Source organism: Ambystoma mexicanum, chromosome 1p, assembly GCF_040938575.1.
Source record: "Ambystoma mexicanum isolate Mex_15411 chromosome 1p, UKY_AmexF1_1, whole genome shotgun sequence".
NCBI lineage: Eukaryota > Metazoa > Chordata > Amphibia > Caudata > Ambystomatidae > Ambystoma > Ambystoma mexicanum.
This window is the reverse complement of record NC_090921.1, coordinates 809956848-809974683: the sequence shown is the minus strand read 5'-3', so window position 1 is coordinate 809974683 and position 17836 is coordinate 809956848.

Sequence of the window (17836 nt, the reverse complement as noted above, 5' to 3'; positions counted from 1 at the left end):
AAACGCATTTTTTTTTTCTCACTCACCTGAAATGCCTCTGTTGCAGGAGACACATTAGAGGATTAATGAACTAATATAATTAACAGTACTAACATGATTCTAATCAAATAACATCATAATGTGTTCTCCAGTGCAACATGAGGTGGAAAAGACAAGCTCTGAAAGTCATTTTAAACGTGCACTTGGATTCATTTTTTTTTTCTCTGTTCACTGTGTTAGCTGGATGCGAAATCTGCATGCCAGGAAATTAGTAGATACAGTTTCCAAACCGTATAAGCAAGCCATTGTTAAAATAGGAGGATAGATTATTGTGCATTTTCATTGGCGACACGTCACCTTAAGGGCTGTAACAGAGGTCTCTTGGTACATTTCGGGGAGGAAGAAAGGCAGAGGACATTTTGCACAGCTCCGGGGAAGACTTGGCTGGAATTTCTATGGGGTTTCCTGATTGAGAGGTATCATCCCAGTCCATTGCTGACTTTCCCAGGCTGGAGATTCCAGTCAATAAGCACCGGCTTGAGAGACTGCAGATCAGAACTGCATGTCCTTGCTGCGGTGCTTTGAAGGAAAGCCTTGAGCCATTTAAAGAAAGCGACCAGTCCAGGGAGTTCGCGTGCTAAACAGCTACAATTCGCTGGTAATTATCTTGTATGAAAGTGAGGGTGCGGTATGTTCATGAGACCTATTTTAGACAGGTAGTGTAGCGATAGCTTTTCACTGTGTTCAAATGACACATTTTAATGTTGCCAGCTGAAGGCAAAACAAACAATGTAATTTTTCTCTCTCTTGTGCAAATATGAAATAAAATTGGTAGTGTTCTTGCATTTTGTCTTTCCCATGTTTTTATTTCAGAGAGGATTGTCTCACGAATGGTAATGTATCATTTTACAATTAAATTGTGATAACACAGTCTGCCTAAGAGTATTCTTGTTTCTGTTTCATTTGGTGTCTAAGAAAAATATTATGCCATAGAGGGAATGATGCTTAAAGCGCCAAGTTTCTATGCCGATAAAGTAATGTTATGAGCAATTATAAATAGCTGTGTGCGTGGTTCCACTCTGTGTATATATGTGTGTGTGTTTTCTGAGTGGAACATAATGAAATAGTTTGCTGGATGTATATGAGTCAGCAGAAAGAGAGGCCTCTGGAAATAGTTTCACTAATGTAAACAAATTAGTGATTATACCACATGTTATTGTGACTACTTTATGGAAGCATAGCTCACTGGTGTAGATAAATCAGTGATAACAGCCATAAGTGGCATTCCATATGAAAATGTGGTGTTCTTGAATAATGTAGAAGCCTGAGGCCTCTAGAGATCACAAGAACAGTCTAAACAAAAGAAAGGGGTTTTGTATGTTGGGGCCACAAATAAAACAAATAAATTATGCTCATCACTATACCACAACGAAATGCATACCAACTAAATGTATCTGTGTACTGAAATAATGCATAGCCACTATATTACTATAATACCAAACCCAATCTGAATGCAAGGAGTGATTATTGCTGAATTACTTTATTTTTGGCGGTAAGAAAATACTGCTAGGCCCCAAATATACACAAAATACCCTACAGCGCTCATTGTATATGACCCATAACGTAAATGCCTGGTATAAAAGTCTTGCGTAAAGCTTTTACGCCATGCATTCATGTCATGACTCATTTTCATTAAATTGTATGGCAGAGGGGTGGGGCAGAACGTAACTTGCGTTTCCGCCGCTCCCTTTCTCTCGGCCATACACATACACCAGTAATTGCTTCGACATACAATTTCATGCCAGCACGAATGCTTCGGATCTCTAGGGAGTCTGTCGGCTTTTTGCACCAGCAGGAAGCAGGCGAACTCCATAGGGGTCCATTGTGAACACTTCCTGTCATGCGTACATGTGTACATGACAGGCAGCGTTAACTCTATTTGCATGGCATTGTGCAAAACGGGACGGCAAAAGGCAGTGTACACGCTTGTACATTGCCTTTTGCCTTCCCTTTTGAACTCCACTGGGCAAACGTCAAAATTTCGAGGGGGGAGCCATTTACGTTGAAGTGTTAATGTAAGGCTCCCCGGAAATAAATTACAGGCTCATATATAATGAGCACCATAAAGTCAGGAACAATGAGGGGAGTGAGAGGGACAAGGGGAGAACCGAAATAAAACAGCAAGGGTGCTCAATCAACAGTGGGTCAGCTCTACCATGGGCCTCATTATGACATTGGCGGTAGCCGTGCCTGTAATACAGGCACAGCTGCCGCCAGTGTCATTTTGTTTCCGGCGCCCGCGAATGGGCAATTACCAGGTCATTGTGGCCCTGCCGGACCCAGTAATTGGCCATTTGCGGGCGCCGGAAAAAAGATGCTCCCCATTCCCATTCAGCCACATAGGCAGAGGCTAATGTAGTTGGGCCCACTGCACTGACAAAAATATCTGTAAATTCCCACACAGCGCTGCTGAGTGGGCATTTACAGATTTTGGGTGAGCCTTGCCCCTCAGGACCTACCCTGCCTACGCCTCTGCTCTCTCCGCCAGGGCAAAGAGTGGGAAAGGCTCGCTACAGCAAGAGTCTTTCAAATCTTTTTTTTTTTAAACTTTTTTTTTTCTTTTCAAAATGGGTATGAATTGCCCTGTGCGATCAGCCAACAGCTAATACCCCTTCAATACATGCATTCCTACTAACAATTGTGCCTTTTTTCTGCACTATGGCCTTGGTAACGCCCATAGAAAAGCTTGTCTCTCCGGCCCCAACTGACTGGAAAAAACGAGGGGAAGAAGTGTAACCTACGGGTCATGGTTGATAAGATATTTGCACACGGACTCAAACAGGACACCTTCTCGAGGTGCTATGAGGTGACCACCAGCCCCTGCATAGCAAGCAAAGCTGTATCAGCACCTCACCAGCAACTGAATGTGTCGCCTACTGGCTACACATAGGATGCTGCAGTAGGTGCATTAACCCATTGGGCTGTCGATCCTCCTTCCTCTGCGAGCAGGAAACTGAATTTCCATGTTGCCTTCCTTTGGCACATTAGATCTATCTTTCAACCCAATTAAGAGGATGTTTTGCTTCGCGGAGAGATGATAATCATTGTGAGGTGTCAGCCACTAATAGCTAAGCAGGTCAGTTAAATCTTTGACTTTGTCATTGGGGTGTTCTGATATGCGCAGCGCAGTCTTTTGTCCTCTGCTACTCTATGCTTTCTTAATGCTGCTTGTTCATGATTCCTAAATGTAAACTCTCTGCTCTCAAAAGTGAAAGATTTGAAAGACTCCTGATGCAACAAGCATTTCCCACTCTTTGCCCTGGGGGTGAGAGGGCTGCTTTCTGCCTTTAACACCCTCAATTTTGGAGTGGCTGGCTCCACCACTGAGAATGAGGGCCTAATCCTGGTCGGAAACGGGCAGAGGTCTGCGCCCTGCGTCCTCCACGCGTCCCTAACGCTCCCAAAAGCGACCACAGCCCTTATGGGCACAGCCCTATGTCCAGTGCAGCCTCTATGGTGCAGCCACCCAGGTAGCTTAGGGTTCGGATATGTGCTCTTCAACATAAGCCTGGCCAACCAGGCCCCGGAGAGTGCCACAGCATGCCCTGTAATCTCCTAGTGATGGAGGCCTTATTGAGGATGATCGTGCTGGAATACCGATGCCTTTTTTCTTCCCAGAAGCCCCAGAAGCCTAGTGAAATGAAGGGGTGTGCACCACTCACTGGCCTCTGTTTACCCTCTGGCTAACTGAAATTAGTTCTGGGCTCTCCAGGCAAATGTATCCATTCGGGAGAGAGCTAGGAATAGGAAGGTTCTTTCTGCAGGCACGGTGGGGAAGAGTCAGAGAGCTACATGCCTGAGGCATCTTTCCTCCTCCTTCGCTCATTGTGTTCCCTAACTTCTAACTCTCTGCCAGGCCAGGCCCTGTTTCTTTTACTGCCAACCCCCTGACCCCTCGTCTTCCACCTACTTCCCGCTCTATTATGCCTTCTCCTTTTTTGCTCTCTTCTATGGCCCTTTGAAAAGGAATGCAGGCCTAGCTAAGCCTGATGAAGGAAATATACCAACAAAAGATGCATTCCTCGCTTATGGGAGGTGCTGGAGACGAGTAAGAAGGGCTGAAGGGGTGATTGGGTTGTTGAGTGGGAATGGGAATGGAGAGGTCGGATGCACCGGCATCATTTATAACAGTGCCGGTTCATCCAACATGCTGTGCACGCGGGTGCCTTTCTGCCTGCCAGGTCTGACCTGACGGGCAGAAAGGGACCCGCGAGCACAACTCGTAGTTTGCCCGTCCGGGAACTACGGCACCGGCAAGCTTACTGGTACCGTAGTTTCCAGACAGGCAAACTTTTAATGAGGCCCATGTGTCTTTAAGTGTCTCTATATTGTGTCATGCTAACGGGCTGTTCCCGCTTTGTGGTTTCCATGCATGCTATTTTTGTCCCACGCACTTCTGCATGGGGTGCTTTCACGATGTCCTTTTGTGATCACATGGTAATTGTGTAACTGCATGAGTGGGTTCTTATGAAAATAGAAATTTCCAAAGCATTCAGAGTGCCTTGATTTTTCGCAGGCCCCTGGGGCGCCAGGAGCGTCATGTGGTTTTGCTGTGAAGCTTTTCTATTTCTTACTTATTTTATCCATATTTTTAAAGCGTTTTCGCCAAATTGGTGTACAAATAAATAAATAAACAGTAAGATCATTATTTATGAAAAGACGAGGTAATCGACAAGGCAAGCTACATTTTAGTGTCAGGGAACGTCTAGAAGATGGACTTTCAAAGAAGAGTGATAAGAGTCAACAGTAGGAGCAGAACACAGGGATGGAGGAAGGACAATTTAAAGTTTAGGTGCGAGAAGTCAAGAAGAGGGAAAGGGGGACCGAGCACAGTTAGGACATGGAACGGCCAATAGAAAAAGAGAGCAAGATTGAAGAGTTCGCCCAGGGGAATACAAAAAGACGAGAGAAGAGAGATAGGGGCAAGCAATGCCCAAGTAATGAAACTGATGACAAGCATGGAACGAAAGCAAGCAGAGAGCAGTCACAGAAAGAGAGATTTATGCTCAGGGAGGATGAAGACGAATAACTGAATTAAAAACACACTTAAAGCATGCACACAGAGGCCCAATAGAAGTGAAAAACAGTAGTCAAGTTGTGAAAAAATACCAGAGAAAATGTAAAAAGGGCAGATTTGGCGAAGCAAGTGAAGCCATATCAATAGAGAACATATGTGACGGGTCAGCGATGATGCCAGGATCACAGGCAGATGAAGAGAAAGGAAGAGAGTTGGGCAGAATTGAACAGAGGGGAGCGGGCAGAAATATAGAGAATCTCATTTTTAGGAGGACTGATCTGTAGCGAATGGGCGAATGTGCATAGTTTAATGAAAGAAATACAGTTCGAAAAATAAGAGCATAGTTGATCAGAAAAGGGGGAGAAAGAGATCACTATCTGAGTGTCACCAGGGTAAAAGAGCAATATTTTAGGGAGTGAATAATAAAGCTCAAAGGACTGACTGCTGTGGAACCCCAAGAGGAGAGAACAAGAGGAGTCGCACGTCCCTGAAATAGAATAAGAGGAGTTAGGGAGATAAGAAGGAATCCAGAAAAGTGCACCAGCAAGTGTAAAAAGAGAAGCGCAGAGAACCGACAAATCTGCAATTTCAAAAGCTAGGGGCAGATCTACAGGAACGAGAAGAAGATTGTTTAGTTTGGCAAGAAGAAGTAAGGGCGTTTGTGACATTTCAGTAGTATGAGCAGGAGGAACACTGTATTGCAGTGGAGGCAGAAAAGTGTTGGAATCAAGGCAGAAAGACATTTTGGAAAACACCATGCCCTTGGAGTTTAGAGAGAGAAGGATGATGAGAAATAGGACGGCGGTGAGAAGGAAGAGAGGTCAAAAGAGTTTTTATAAGTAATTGGAAGAATTGTGGCATACCTAAAGGCATACTTAAAAGGATGAGGCCATGAAACCCAGCTGTGAGACAAGAGTTAAAGCGAGGTAAGATAGGGAAAAAGCAAAGATATACTGAGCGAATCAGTTTCGATTGGAGGGAGTCCAGTGGACCAACAGTAGGATTGGTGGCTTGGAGCAGAAGACTGAGGGAAGCTACAGACTGAGCAGTGAAAAAGGGAAAGAGGGCAGATTAAAGAAGGGGGAGAAGAAAGTGGAGGTGAATCGGGAGAGAATGAAGAAGCTGGAAGGTTTAGAACATGGCAATAATAATGCATTCAGTGGACCTCATTGGCCCACTTGGGCCTTAACTCCGGTCCCAGTGCCGTTGCCAAGCCGGTGAAGCCCACTGAATGCGTTATTAATGCCATTAGCACACCGAGGCAAACCCTTGAGGTGCTAAACGCAATTAAAAAAAAATATTAAAGGCTGCACTGCTTTGTTCACAGCAGTGGACTGTTAGAGTCTGGGTGGCCGTAGAAATGGAAAGCTGGGTTCCACACGAAGCCCCTCTTTCAGTTCCATGGCATAAACAGGAAGCCAAGTGGTGGGGCCCAGGCGGATGAGCACAGTTTCAGGTACGGAGAGTGTTGAGGGGCTGGATATGGGGGTTGGAGGAAGGAGAGGAGGGAGAATAGGCAGTGGAGGGTGGGTGCGCAGAGCACTTGGGTTGCTCCAAACTCAGGTTTGCATTGTTAGATGCAGCCCGGGTTTGGAGCAACCTGATTGGCTGACGTACCCACCAAGGGTGCTAATTAATCCTAAACCTCTGGCAATTGCTCTGGGCAACCCTACAGCGCATCTTACCTCGCCTGTCAAGCCATTACAGAGAGAATGAATAACACAGATTATCAATTTTAGAGGTGGCAAATTCTGAAGCCATTAGAGGGTGAGTTAAGAGTAGGGGTGGTAAGGCAGGGTCCAGAAAATTGTTAAGAAGAGAAAATGGGCGATGAGGGGCTAGGGGGGCTGATAAGAGGGTGATGGTAAGGCAGTTTAGCGTGAAATATATCAAGATAAAAGGAAGTGTAAAGAAAGAAGAATTAGGTAAAACTGTGTCAGAAAGAGATTTCTTCCAATTGCATTCCAATTTGCATACAGCAAAGGATTAGACTGTAAAGAAGAGGTCAGCCATCGCTGAGGGTGCTGACAAGAAAGAATGAAAGGGAAGAGAGGTGAGAGAGAATCTTATGAGGAAAGCAAAGGGGAAAAAAAGAAGAGGAATCAGGATGAAGAAGGGAAACATTTGTAACGGAAGGGAAAGATGCAAGTTAGTAATACATGAAGATGCGGCAATGCAATGGCGGTTGCAATTGCAAAAGGAAGCAGTTTGAAAATAAGAAGGACAAAAGGAGACCAAAGGAGAAGGACAGAAGCAAGTGATCAGCGGAAAGAAAGGAAAATGCAGTCAGATGCATGAGTAGAGTTATGATATGATATGATATGGCATTTTTAACGCGCCTATGCACAAGTGTTTCAAGACGCGACGAGGCAAGGGAGGGGGAACAAAGGGAGGACAGACAACGATCCTACTAGGCCAGGTATCATTCAAATCGCGCAAGTGCATGGGACGGGGAAGGGACAGTGCAGTACATGGGAATAGATAATAACAATAAGTAAGTAACGGCCAGCCAGTGGCAAGTGCAATGGTAAGTGCAGACATCATGTGTCAAGTGCAGGTACAGGGACTGTAGGGCTACTGAGACAGTCCCCAAGAGCGGGGGTTGCCAGGCAGGCAGTGCAGGAGTGTGTGACTGGCGGGGGAGTACCTGGGCCCGAGATCAGAGGGTGTCCAAGTAATCAGTGCAGTTTCAGGTAACAGCCAGGTGATCAGCAGGGGAGAGGAGGAGAAAGAGCAGAAGCAAAGAGAAAGGTTTTGAGGTGCTTCCGGAACCGGAGATGGTTCTCCTCAAGTTTGAGAGAGGCAGGGAGGCTGTTCCAGAGGGAGGCCCCAGCTGACGAAAGAGATCTACCACCAACGTGTTGCTTGGAGAAGCGACTGGCCCTGAGGGAGTTGGAGGCGGATGAGCGAAGAGCTCGAGAAGGAAGATATTTAGGAAGAGAGAGTTGAAGGTATTGAGGCCCCAGATCCCAGAAGGCCTTGTGGACAATGCATAGGGTTTTGAACTTAATCCGTGCAGCCACTGGGAGCCAGTGCAGAGATTTCAGTTACGGGGAGATACGATCCCTGGGCTTGAGGCCAAGGACAAGTCTCGCGGATGATACAATAAAGGACAGAGATGTCGGAAAGAGGGGTAGAAAGATCCGAGACATGAATGGAGTCATTAACAGGAAGAATGGAGAAAAACAAACGAGTTGAATAGGGATGGAGAAGGAGGTTACGTAAGAGGAAGACGAGTAGGGATTGAATGTCATCACAAAAGTCTGATAGGGCGCCAGGATGACGATAAACAATTAGAAAAGAGAGACATTGCGATATTGAGAAATACTTATAGTGGGAAGGAAGAGGGATCCATGAGGAATGGCTGTATCACCCCCAGCACCTGATAGACAAGAGGAATGAGACAGAATAATTTGAGAAGTGGTAGGAGTATCATTGTAGAGTTATTTAACCCCTTCAGTGCTAAGGAGGAGTATACTCACCCTTTTTGCATAGACTTAATTAAAGCTCAGCAGTTAAGCAGAGAAGTTTGGGTTTAAGTAAGACAGAGAAAATGTGATTTAAGTATTACATTGGGAAATAAATTCAAGAATAGAAGAGGTTTTACACATTCCAAAAGAGCAATTGATATTGAAGGGAACAGAAGGTGAGACAGAGGATAAATAAAGTTCCCAAGATTTCGAGAGCAACTGGAAAGGGGGTGAAGAGGAAGGAGGAAGTGCAGGAAAAGAATGGGTCATGGTGTAGAAGAAATGTGTACACAATAAAAGTAACACTGGTAATAATTAACACAAACAAAAAAGCAGATGCCATAAGCAAAACCTTCCTGCTTATTATTATCAGTGTTTGTAGTCTAGGCTTTTCCTTTTTGCTAATCCTATCTGCAAAGTTTACAGTTATCTGCTCTTCCGGTCGTACACTTTATTTCACTGTCATATATGTTTATTAATATATTTGTCAGTATTTTCAAAGCTTGCCAACTTCTGAATGCATTTCTTTCTCATGTCTGAAATACTTCTCAAAGCAAGTACAGAAAACCACTGGATTCAACTGTATGAAGTGCAACAGTGGATGCCTGACACATGGCACAATTCATACAATTTCATAACAGTTCTCCAGACGATTGCTGGGCTATTTGATCTGTGTACATCTTTCTCCGTCGGTTTTCTAGTCAGCGCCTTTTATTGTGTGTCTCACACCAGCAAGATTACCGTATATCTTTATTATCCCAGTCCTTCGTTACTACTTTGGCCGCAATCTGCAAATAGGCATTCTGCTAGCATTTTTAGTTCTATCTGTATTTCGTAGTAGACATTTTACATCAACTTTGAAAATGGCCTTCTACGTCCTATCCTGGCTCCACTTGCTCTAATAACAGTAGGTTATTGTCTCTTAGTGTAACTATACATTCTTTTAGGTCCTTAATAATAGTGTAAGTCACTTTGTTTGGATAATTGTCACATTCTTTCCTCACTATTTAATTTTTTGGGAAATAACGGTTCTTATCAAAATGGTTGTCATCACAGTGTGGTATATTCACCATTGTTAAATGTCCCAACTAGAGCTGTGTATTTACTGCATCAACAAGAAATCCAACACATCAATAAGACCCTCCCCGGTTATAGGTCAAAGTTTCGACTCAAAAGGGTCGAATGACAAAAGGGTCGAGTCAATTCGACCGAAAAAACGGGTCGAATTATTTGTATTTTATTTTTTTTAGCCTATACTAAAGCAACAAAAAAAATATATACATTAAAAAAAATGCGATCCTTTTGTTTTCGGTCAAATTGACTCGACCCTTTTGTCATTCGACCCTTTTGAGTCGAAACTTTGACCGGGCACCACCCTCCCCTGCATTCTTCAAATGAAAGATCTGTTTTCCTTCTGTCAACCTGAGTGGCCTCAAAGGGGTACATTGTAGCACAGTAAGTTTGCATCAGGAAGACCACTACAGGCAGTAATTATAAAATTAACGTTCTTGATTTGATCTTCTTAAATTGCAGGTACAGATATTATAAATTCTTCTATCCTCCCTACTATCAAACGTGACAAAGCAAATCCTCAAACTACATCCCCACACAAGTCATCCCTTCTCAAAGAAAAATCAAAAACAGAAAAGTAAGGCTTTTGACTACACAGCTGCCTTTGATAGCGTAATTAGAACTAAACTTTGGGGAATGCTGTAAGCATGGGGTATAGACCCATTACTTCTTTACTTTATTAAGTCTCTATGGTGATACGAAGGTCAAGATCAGACTTTCTCAGGAGGGGCTCCTTTCTAAATCGATTAACATATCACAGGGTCTAAACAGGGGTGTCCTTTGGCCCCCCTACTATGCAAATTATATACTTCAGAACTTCCCACAATCCTGAGTAAAATGAAGAACCATCCCTGAGATATGGGAAGATCACCCCCCCCCTGCTTACTTTTACTTTATGCAGATGACACAGTGGTCTTAGACCGCACTCTTCTGGGACTACAACAATCACATAATGCCTTTATATCTTTGCTTCAGATCATGGCCTGGTACCTAACGTGGCAAAAATGAAAATAATGAGCTGTGGCAAGGGAGCTTACAGTGCTCCATCATTTGTGTGGAGACTGGGGTGGAGGGGAGTGAAGCTAGAGCAAATTACAGAATACTGATACTTGGGAGTATCTATTAGACCCTCATTATCCCCAGAGGAATTTGGTAGGGGGTAACACACAGGGCCTGGGTCAAATGCTTGTATCGCAAAAGAGTTATTGATTCCCAAGGAGGGGGCTCCTTGGAGGCCAAGATCATGGCCTATAGGGTCTTGGTTATTCTGAGTGTTCTCTACGCCCTCAAGGTGTTTCCTTTAAGGTTACTAGCTGGCTCCCCAGGTTAGAGGCTCCAATTTTTATCTCATTACTTGGAGTGCAAGGGGGTGTCCCGGTGGAGGCTATTTGGTTGGAGTTGGGTCTCTCTTCCCTGCTAATGTTTTGGAAGTCTGCGGCCATTAAGCTACGGGCCAAAATGTACTACAACATCCTGGAGGCTCCCTCTCTGCTAGGACACGTGGTGACACATGCAGAGAGGTTCTCTAAAAGCACATGGCTCAGAGACTTGGATCTGTTAGCTAAACAAAGTTTGGGGGAGTTGGGCCTGAGACATGGATGGAATTCTATCTATGCAGGGTTGAGGTGAAACTCAGCGTCTGGACATGGGAGCATCTATAGATCATTTTGCCGGGCTCTGAAAGTATGAGGCATAGTCCAACCAGCTTTCAAAACTGGAACTACCAAATCTTACCCGACAAAGCTGCTCATCCCAAAATTGGGGAAATGTATTGTGGCCATGCGCTTTCAGACCCTCCCCGTCTTTGAAAACACAGAAGCATGGGTCGGTGTCCCAAGAACTGAAGGAATATGCAGACTGTGCGGCAAACAAATAGAGACCATTCGCCACATTCTGACTCAGTGTGGGCCCTTGAGCCTAGAGTACAGTAAGCCATATAATTAAATTTGCTCGCACACTTCTGACCAATTTTGTGCCACAATTTTTGGAGCCGAAGCTCTGTTATCTGTAGCACAATGTTATGTCTCATAGATACCAATGGTCCATCTGGCGGCGTTGGAGGCGTGTCCATGGAGTATTCAGTACACCTTCCAACATGGCGCCCTGGTTCAGGAGCAGCATTTCAGCTTCTGTCCCTGTTTCACTCAAGCTCCGCCCTCTATTCCAGTCAGGAACAGATATGTGACAGCGTTTCCAGCAGAGCCTTGAGCCACTTCACTCCCTAGCAGACGCTTGGTGAGTACGCTTCTAGGACATCCCTGCCTTGTGATCTGCTGAGATCCATATACTAAATCTTTTCCTTTCCCTTCTAGTCTCTGCCCATGAATCTATCCTGCGATTCCGTCGAAGCCATTACTACTGGAAACCCCTCACTGTCTACCAGTGCGGGGAATTCTAGGGCCTAGGGGGATGCTTCTCTAGTCCAGCTTGGTACAGCTTCTGATCTAGGTAAGTGTAAACACTGTGTTATTTCTGTAAAGTTTGCATTGCCATATGACACACTGGCCTTCCATGTCTGGTAAAGGGCCATAAAGAAGCTTGACCTGGCCGCATAGGCCATAGTGATTGCTGCCCTGCTAATAGGATCGCCATAACTTAGACTTACATTTCCTGACTGGAGGCCTTGAGGTGCTGCATGATTTTAATGATTTTATGAATATGGGCCTCATTACGACCCTGACGGTAGGGGGTTAATGGGGCCGGTAGAGCTGCCGGCCCCGTTATCCTCCTACCGCCTCATTACGAGGTCTGCTCGCGAGACCTCGGGTAAAACCAGGCGTCCTTAGCGGACCCCGCGAGCAGACCAGGATGCTCACAACGGGGCCGTCATTAACGGCCCGTTGTTAGCATCCTCCCCATTCCCATTGAGCCCTATGGGGGCTCAAATGGGAATGGGGATGTACCGGGTCCGGGTACCTTGAATGGGGAAATACCGGGCCCTGCAAGGTCGGAATGGCCCAGTATTTCCCCATACAGGGAACCCGGACACGGTACCCGGAATGGGGGTAACCATGCCGCAAAAAGCGTCATGGTTACCTCCAGGGTCGTAATGAGGCCCTATGTCTCTTCTTATGCTATTTATTTAATGTGAATTCACAATGAACTGTGGTTTGTTTTCTCTCAAACATCATGATTTTAATTCTACTAGTTATTAATGTATTATTAATGTTTTAGTGTAAAATAGTTTAAAATGTAACCAGAGGCACTTAATTAAATAAAACATAAAAAAGTAAGAAATTAAGAAAGTTACAAACACAATGGAACACAGGGGGAAATCACTCTCCTACACACACAGGGTTCAGACACCAGCATGAGGACATCACTTGCTCACGTTAATTGGTGCAAAGACCTGGAAAGGGCATCATGGTGTCAGGGTTGTACTATCACAGTCATGTATTAGAGTTCTCACTGCCCCGAAACACCCCGTACCACACGTCAGGTCGCTACCGCATTATGTGACTAGACTTGCAGCACTCTAACCTTCTATCAAGTGTCATCCTCTTTGGGCAGCAGTCACCCGCTGCTTTCTACTATCATCATGCTCTATGGTGGGGTGGCTGCATGGTGCTCCAGGTACTCACGTGGTCAAGTCGACAGCTTGCACGTTCATCAAGATCCAGAACTCCCCGTCTGTTCATGCATGGGAAGAAGAGTTTGCAACCCGCGCATGCATGAATACCAATGCAATGATCTCTATCACCTTCCTGAATATATCTATACAAGAGAGACCTGCAAGCCTTCCATTTGCTTCAGACCATGTCTTGTGGTCCGTTTATCCAAGCTCCTCCACACCGTCCTCCTCTGTGTGTTTTTCCTGCCTCTTTATCTTGCCCTTGCATCAGACTCAAAGCTTATTGTCATTAGTGCTTCCCAGGCGTCAATCTGCCTTGCCCCTGCTCTTTTCTGACTTACACAGCTGCCAGTCTACAGCCTTTCCACTCAATGAAGTGCTGCGACCATATCGAAGCAGTTTGTCAGAGTCTCTCTTGACACCTTTCTTATTTATTCCTGGGAACACACCTGACCATGTACAACACTTTCAAAAAATGTTATTTCTACCAGATCTTGTTTGAAAGTTGAGTTAACTATTTCCACCTACTCTATAGAGACACCCTTGCTAGTGGAGACCCATGCCTTGGGGGAAATGCCCTCCTTACTGGGCTTCCAGCCGCACACCTGGAACCCCTCAAAGTATCCCACCATGCTGCAGCCCGCCTCATTACAGGTGCCGCAAATTCGACGGTATCTCTCCAAGACTGCGCATGTGTCATTGGCTCCCCCTCCCCACCAGGATCATATTCAAAACTGCATGTATTACCTACCAATCAGTTTCAAACAAAAAAACTAAATACTTGGTGGCTAAACTCCACACCTCTGGAGGCTCTCACACCTCACGTAGCAAAATCATCAAAAGGTTGGAGTCAAAACTAGTTACAAAGAGAAGACTTGCAAGCAAGTCTTCTCCTCCCACAGCCCAACCATCTGAAACTCAAAAATTCCCCCACCATCCTTCAGTTCTGCACGACACTAAAAATGTGTCTCTTTCAACAATGCCTGCTGGACAAATAAAAGTCCCTCTCTCTGTCAAGCAACAGTGCTGTGCTACAGTTTAAAATGCCATGCCCAATTCTGGCACCCTCCTGTTGCATAAACCGCTCTGCTGCTCTTGAATTAGGTTTGTGCTATAAGCAATATAATTCAATAAAAAATAAAATAAAATGCCATCACTACCCCTACAAAGTACACGTCATCGAATGATTGGCATCACGGACATAGAAATTTATCACAAATTTTCCATTATGCTATTCTCTGCCTTTTGTGTTTTAGTTCTCTTCTTCTACCATATATCAAGAATTTTATTGTATTCAAATTGCAATGTGATTAACATGTTAGAAATTAACTATATCAACTTGACAAGAAGGTAGTCCAACTACTATACTTACTAAGAAAATGACTGTACACATACATACAGGACTATTGTATCAATTCAATGTACTAGCCTTGAAGAAACCCTGTGGTCGATACCCATGGGTACGAAGTCGGCTAAAATGTAGATACTGTGCATTATCATTAATTAATCAAGCTAAATAGAATATATTGTAAATATTGTACATACTGTGCACTGTCAATAAATGAAGTTAAATAGAATATATTGTAAGTAACAGAATGTATGTAAGTGTTGAATAACGTGCTTTCACGAAACACTTTATGAACAATTTTCCTATGCCAACACACATATATTACAAACATTGGAAAGTAACAATAATCCCCTTTCTGTAATTAAAAAAGCAGCACGAAATATACACTTGTGAGTAAAACAATTGTTCAGTAACAAAAATCATTGAGGCGCTTGCATAAAAGCTCTCATACCTTAACCAAGTATAGGGTTGTATACTAGGGCCTGCATTGTACAAGCAGCCTCACCTCAATGTTTACTATCACTAGGATTCACATATAAGAGGCGCAAAGTTTATGTCTGACAATCCACCTCCATCACTAATACTTGTCATCGACATTTGTAATATCGGCTCACATTCAATACACCCTTTACCCAGATTTGAATGGGCCTCATTAGGAGTTAGGTGGAAATTCAGAGGTAAATCCTCCAAAAAATAGCCCTGAGGAATTATCGTTACCTCCACTTGTTCAGGCGGAATTTCCGCCTGATTACAAGTGGTAGTGGTGGTGTAACTCCCCATTTATTTTGGGTCCATTGGACCCAATGGGGCATTTTTTGCGGAATTACCACAGCAGAATTACTCTCGTGCTCTGTTGTGGTGCAAGATGGAAACCATACTGCTTGTGCACAAGGTTTTTGGTGATGTGACCTGCTGTGCTTAAGTGCATGCATGCTGGTAAGGGCTTCATGAACATAGAATTGTTTGTAAAGTGGTAGTGTGAGCCTGCTTGCTGCCGAAAAGGGGGCTGAGGTGAGAGTTGGGTTACAATCTTATCTTCTCCAATGCCCTTTAATTTTTTATAATTCTTTTTTTTACAAACAATATACTAATTATTAACAATGCTATATGTGTTAGTGTTTTTCAGGAAACAGTTATTCTCACAGCACAGATTTTTGTGTTCCTTTCATTTTAGTCATTTTGGACTATTCATCCCATAATACATTTCGGAGAGGAAACCAGGCCCGGCCCAATCCCAGAAAAATATATGGGACTGCTGTAAACCTTCTGGGTTGTACTCAACCCTCCTGTGCTGCCCTGCGCCAGGAATCATGCTCTGCGCAGTGTGTGTTTTGCCAGGATGTAATGTCAATCTCTTATGCAACTGTATAGTAAAACCGACTTGGGGCACCTGGCTGATATGGAATCTTTTGGCTGATATGGAATCTTTTGTTAACCTCATGCAAAGTGCCCTGTACATGAGCTCTGCTGGCCTCCGACTTTTGGACTCTTGCAAAGGTGTGGATTTACACCTTTTTATGGGTGATTTCTTTCTACCCCGTTTGCAAGGCAAGTTGAGCCACATTTGTATGCCCCCAAGGTAATGATTGTTAATAGTGCCCCCAGGTGATTATTTGTCTACAGTTTGACTAGTGTACCCCTTACATTCAGCAAGGTCAAATCTCATGACCCAATTTTTCCCATAGGTCTTCGGGTCCTCCGTCCCCTAGTACTCATGCTCAGAAACAGAGATGTACAAAACTTTTTTTTATTAATTCGAAGATATTCATATACAGTATTACATGAGTAGATACACAAATAAATGAATACATTAATACATTAGTTCATTTATCAGGGCAGGGAGTTTGTTTGGATTAATGGGTGTAGGGGTGCTGCCGCTTGCAAGTGGAGATACAAATGTGGCAATGCATGTAATTAAAGCATCTACAAGAATGTATATATACCTTGTCCTTAATATGGTGGGTCTAGTCCCCCATGAACCTTGCTTCGATAAATGTCAGGAATGTACCTCTCAGATTAAGAGGCAAGGCTAAATTGTTGCCTGACAAGTCAGATCCAACTCATTGTTCTTGATATTTGTTAAAGGTGACCAATTCACTGAACAGAATGCTGGCCATCTCCCTTAGAGAATGGTTCGCAATGCATAGTTGGGCAACTGGGCACCAGTGCTCTTCTTCCTTGGGACCATGTGCCGGGGAGAGGGATCAGTGGTAGCTTGGGGTCTATGGGGCAAGGTATTGCAAGGAGGGGTTTGAGGTTACTGGAGTGCCAGTACACAGGGTTAAGGGGATGTGGGGGGAAACTGTCATGGGCTGCACTGTCAAGGGGTTAGGTGTCATGAGGAGTGTTATGAAAGGTGTCATGAAGGGAGTTACAGTTAAGTTGGGTAGGCAAGGTGTCGAGGGACAGATGGGGGCACTAGGATGATTGGTAAAGGTGGGGAGAGGTGGCAGCCCAAAGAGAGCTAGCACAGATATTTGGGGCTGCTGGAGTTCTACGGCGCAAGTCATGGAATGATGGGGTACATGTCATTATCATGGGCTCTGGGGTGTTTCTGCAACAATATATAATAAATCAGTAGTAGATAGTGCCCCCTTTTGCAGTTGGACCTTTGCGTCCAGTTCTCCACGCATCTTTTTCACTGTCTTTCTTAACAGGCACCATTGGTCATGAGAAGGCATAAATGCTGCTTATGTCTGCACAATTTTGGTTACAATCCTCTGCATCCAGGAGCACAGGGTGAGGGAACCACCGTACAGGGACCCCGTTTTGAACAGGCACCCCAAAGTAATTCTTCATAAGAAAGGCATCCCTGCCCCTTGCAAAGATCAGTTTCATCACCAAGATTGTGGGCAGTGTGATGAATCCTACGGATCCCTCACTAAAACCCTGCCTAAAGTCTCCTCCCAGGTGGCCAGAGAAAGGCAGATGCATCCTGATCCTGACTTTGGGGGTGATGTACTGCCGGAGGATCACCTTGGAGGAGACAAGGTCCAGGGTGGTGAGGAGGTCCCGTCAGATGAGAACCAGTATTTATTCTTTAAAAGGGAGAACCTTTTAAAGTTGCCAAGGTATGTAATGGCCTATTGTCGTTATGATGTATCTAAACCACATATAAAATCTGTGGCTATGGGCACAGTGCACATAAAATCTGAACAAGCCGTAAGGAAGGAAAGACCATTTGAGGCAATTGATTGATTGATTGATTGATTGGTAGGTTATTTATAATGCCCCTAAACACAAGTGTTTGAAGGTGCAACCAGGGGGGAAGGGGAAACGGGAGAACAAGACAACTGATCTTAATTGGCCTAGTATCATTC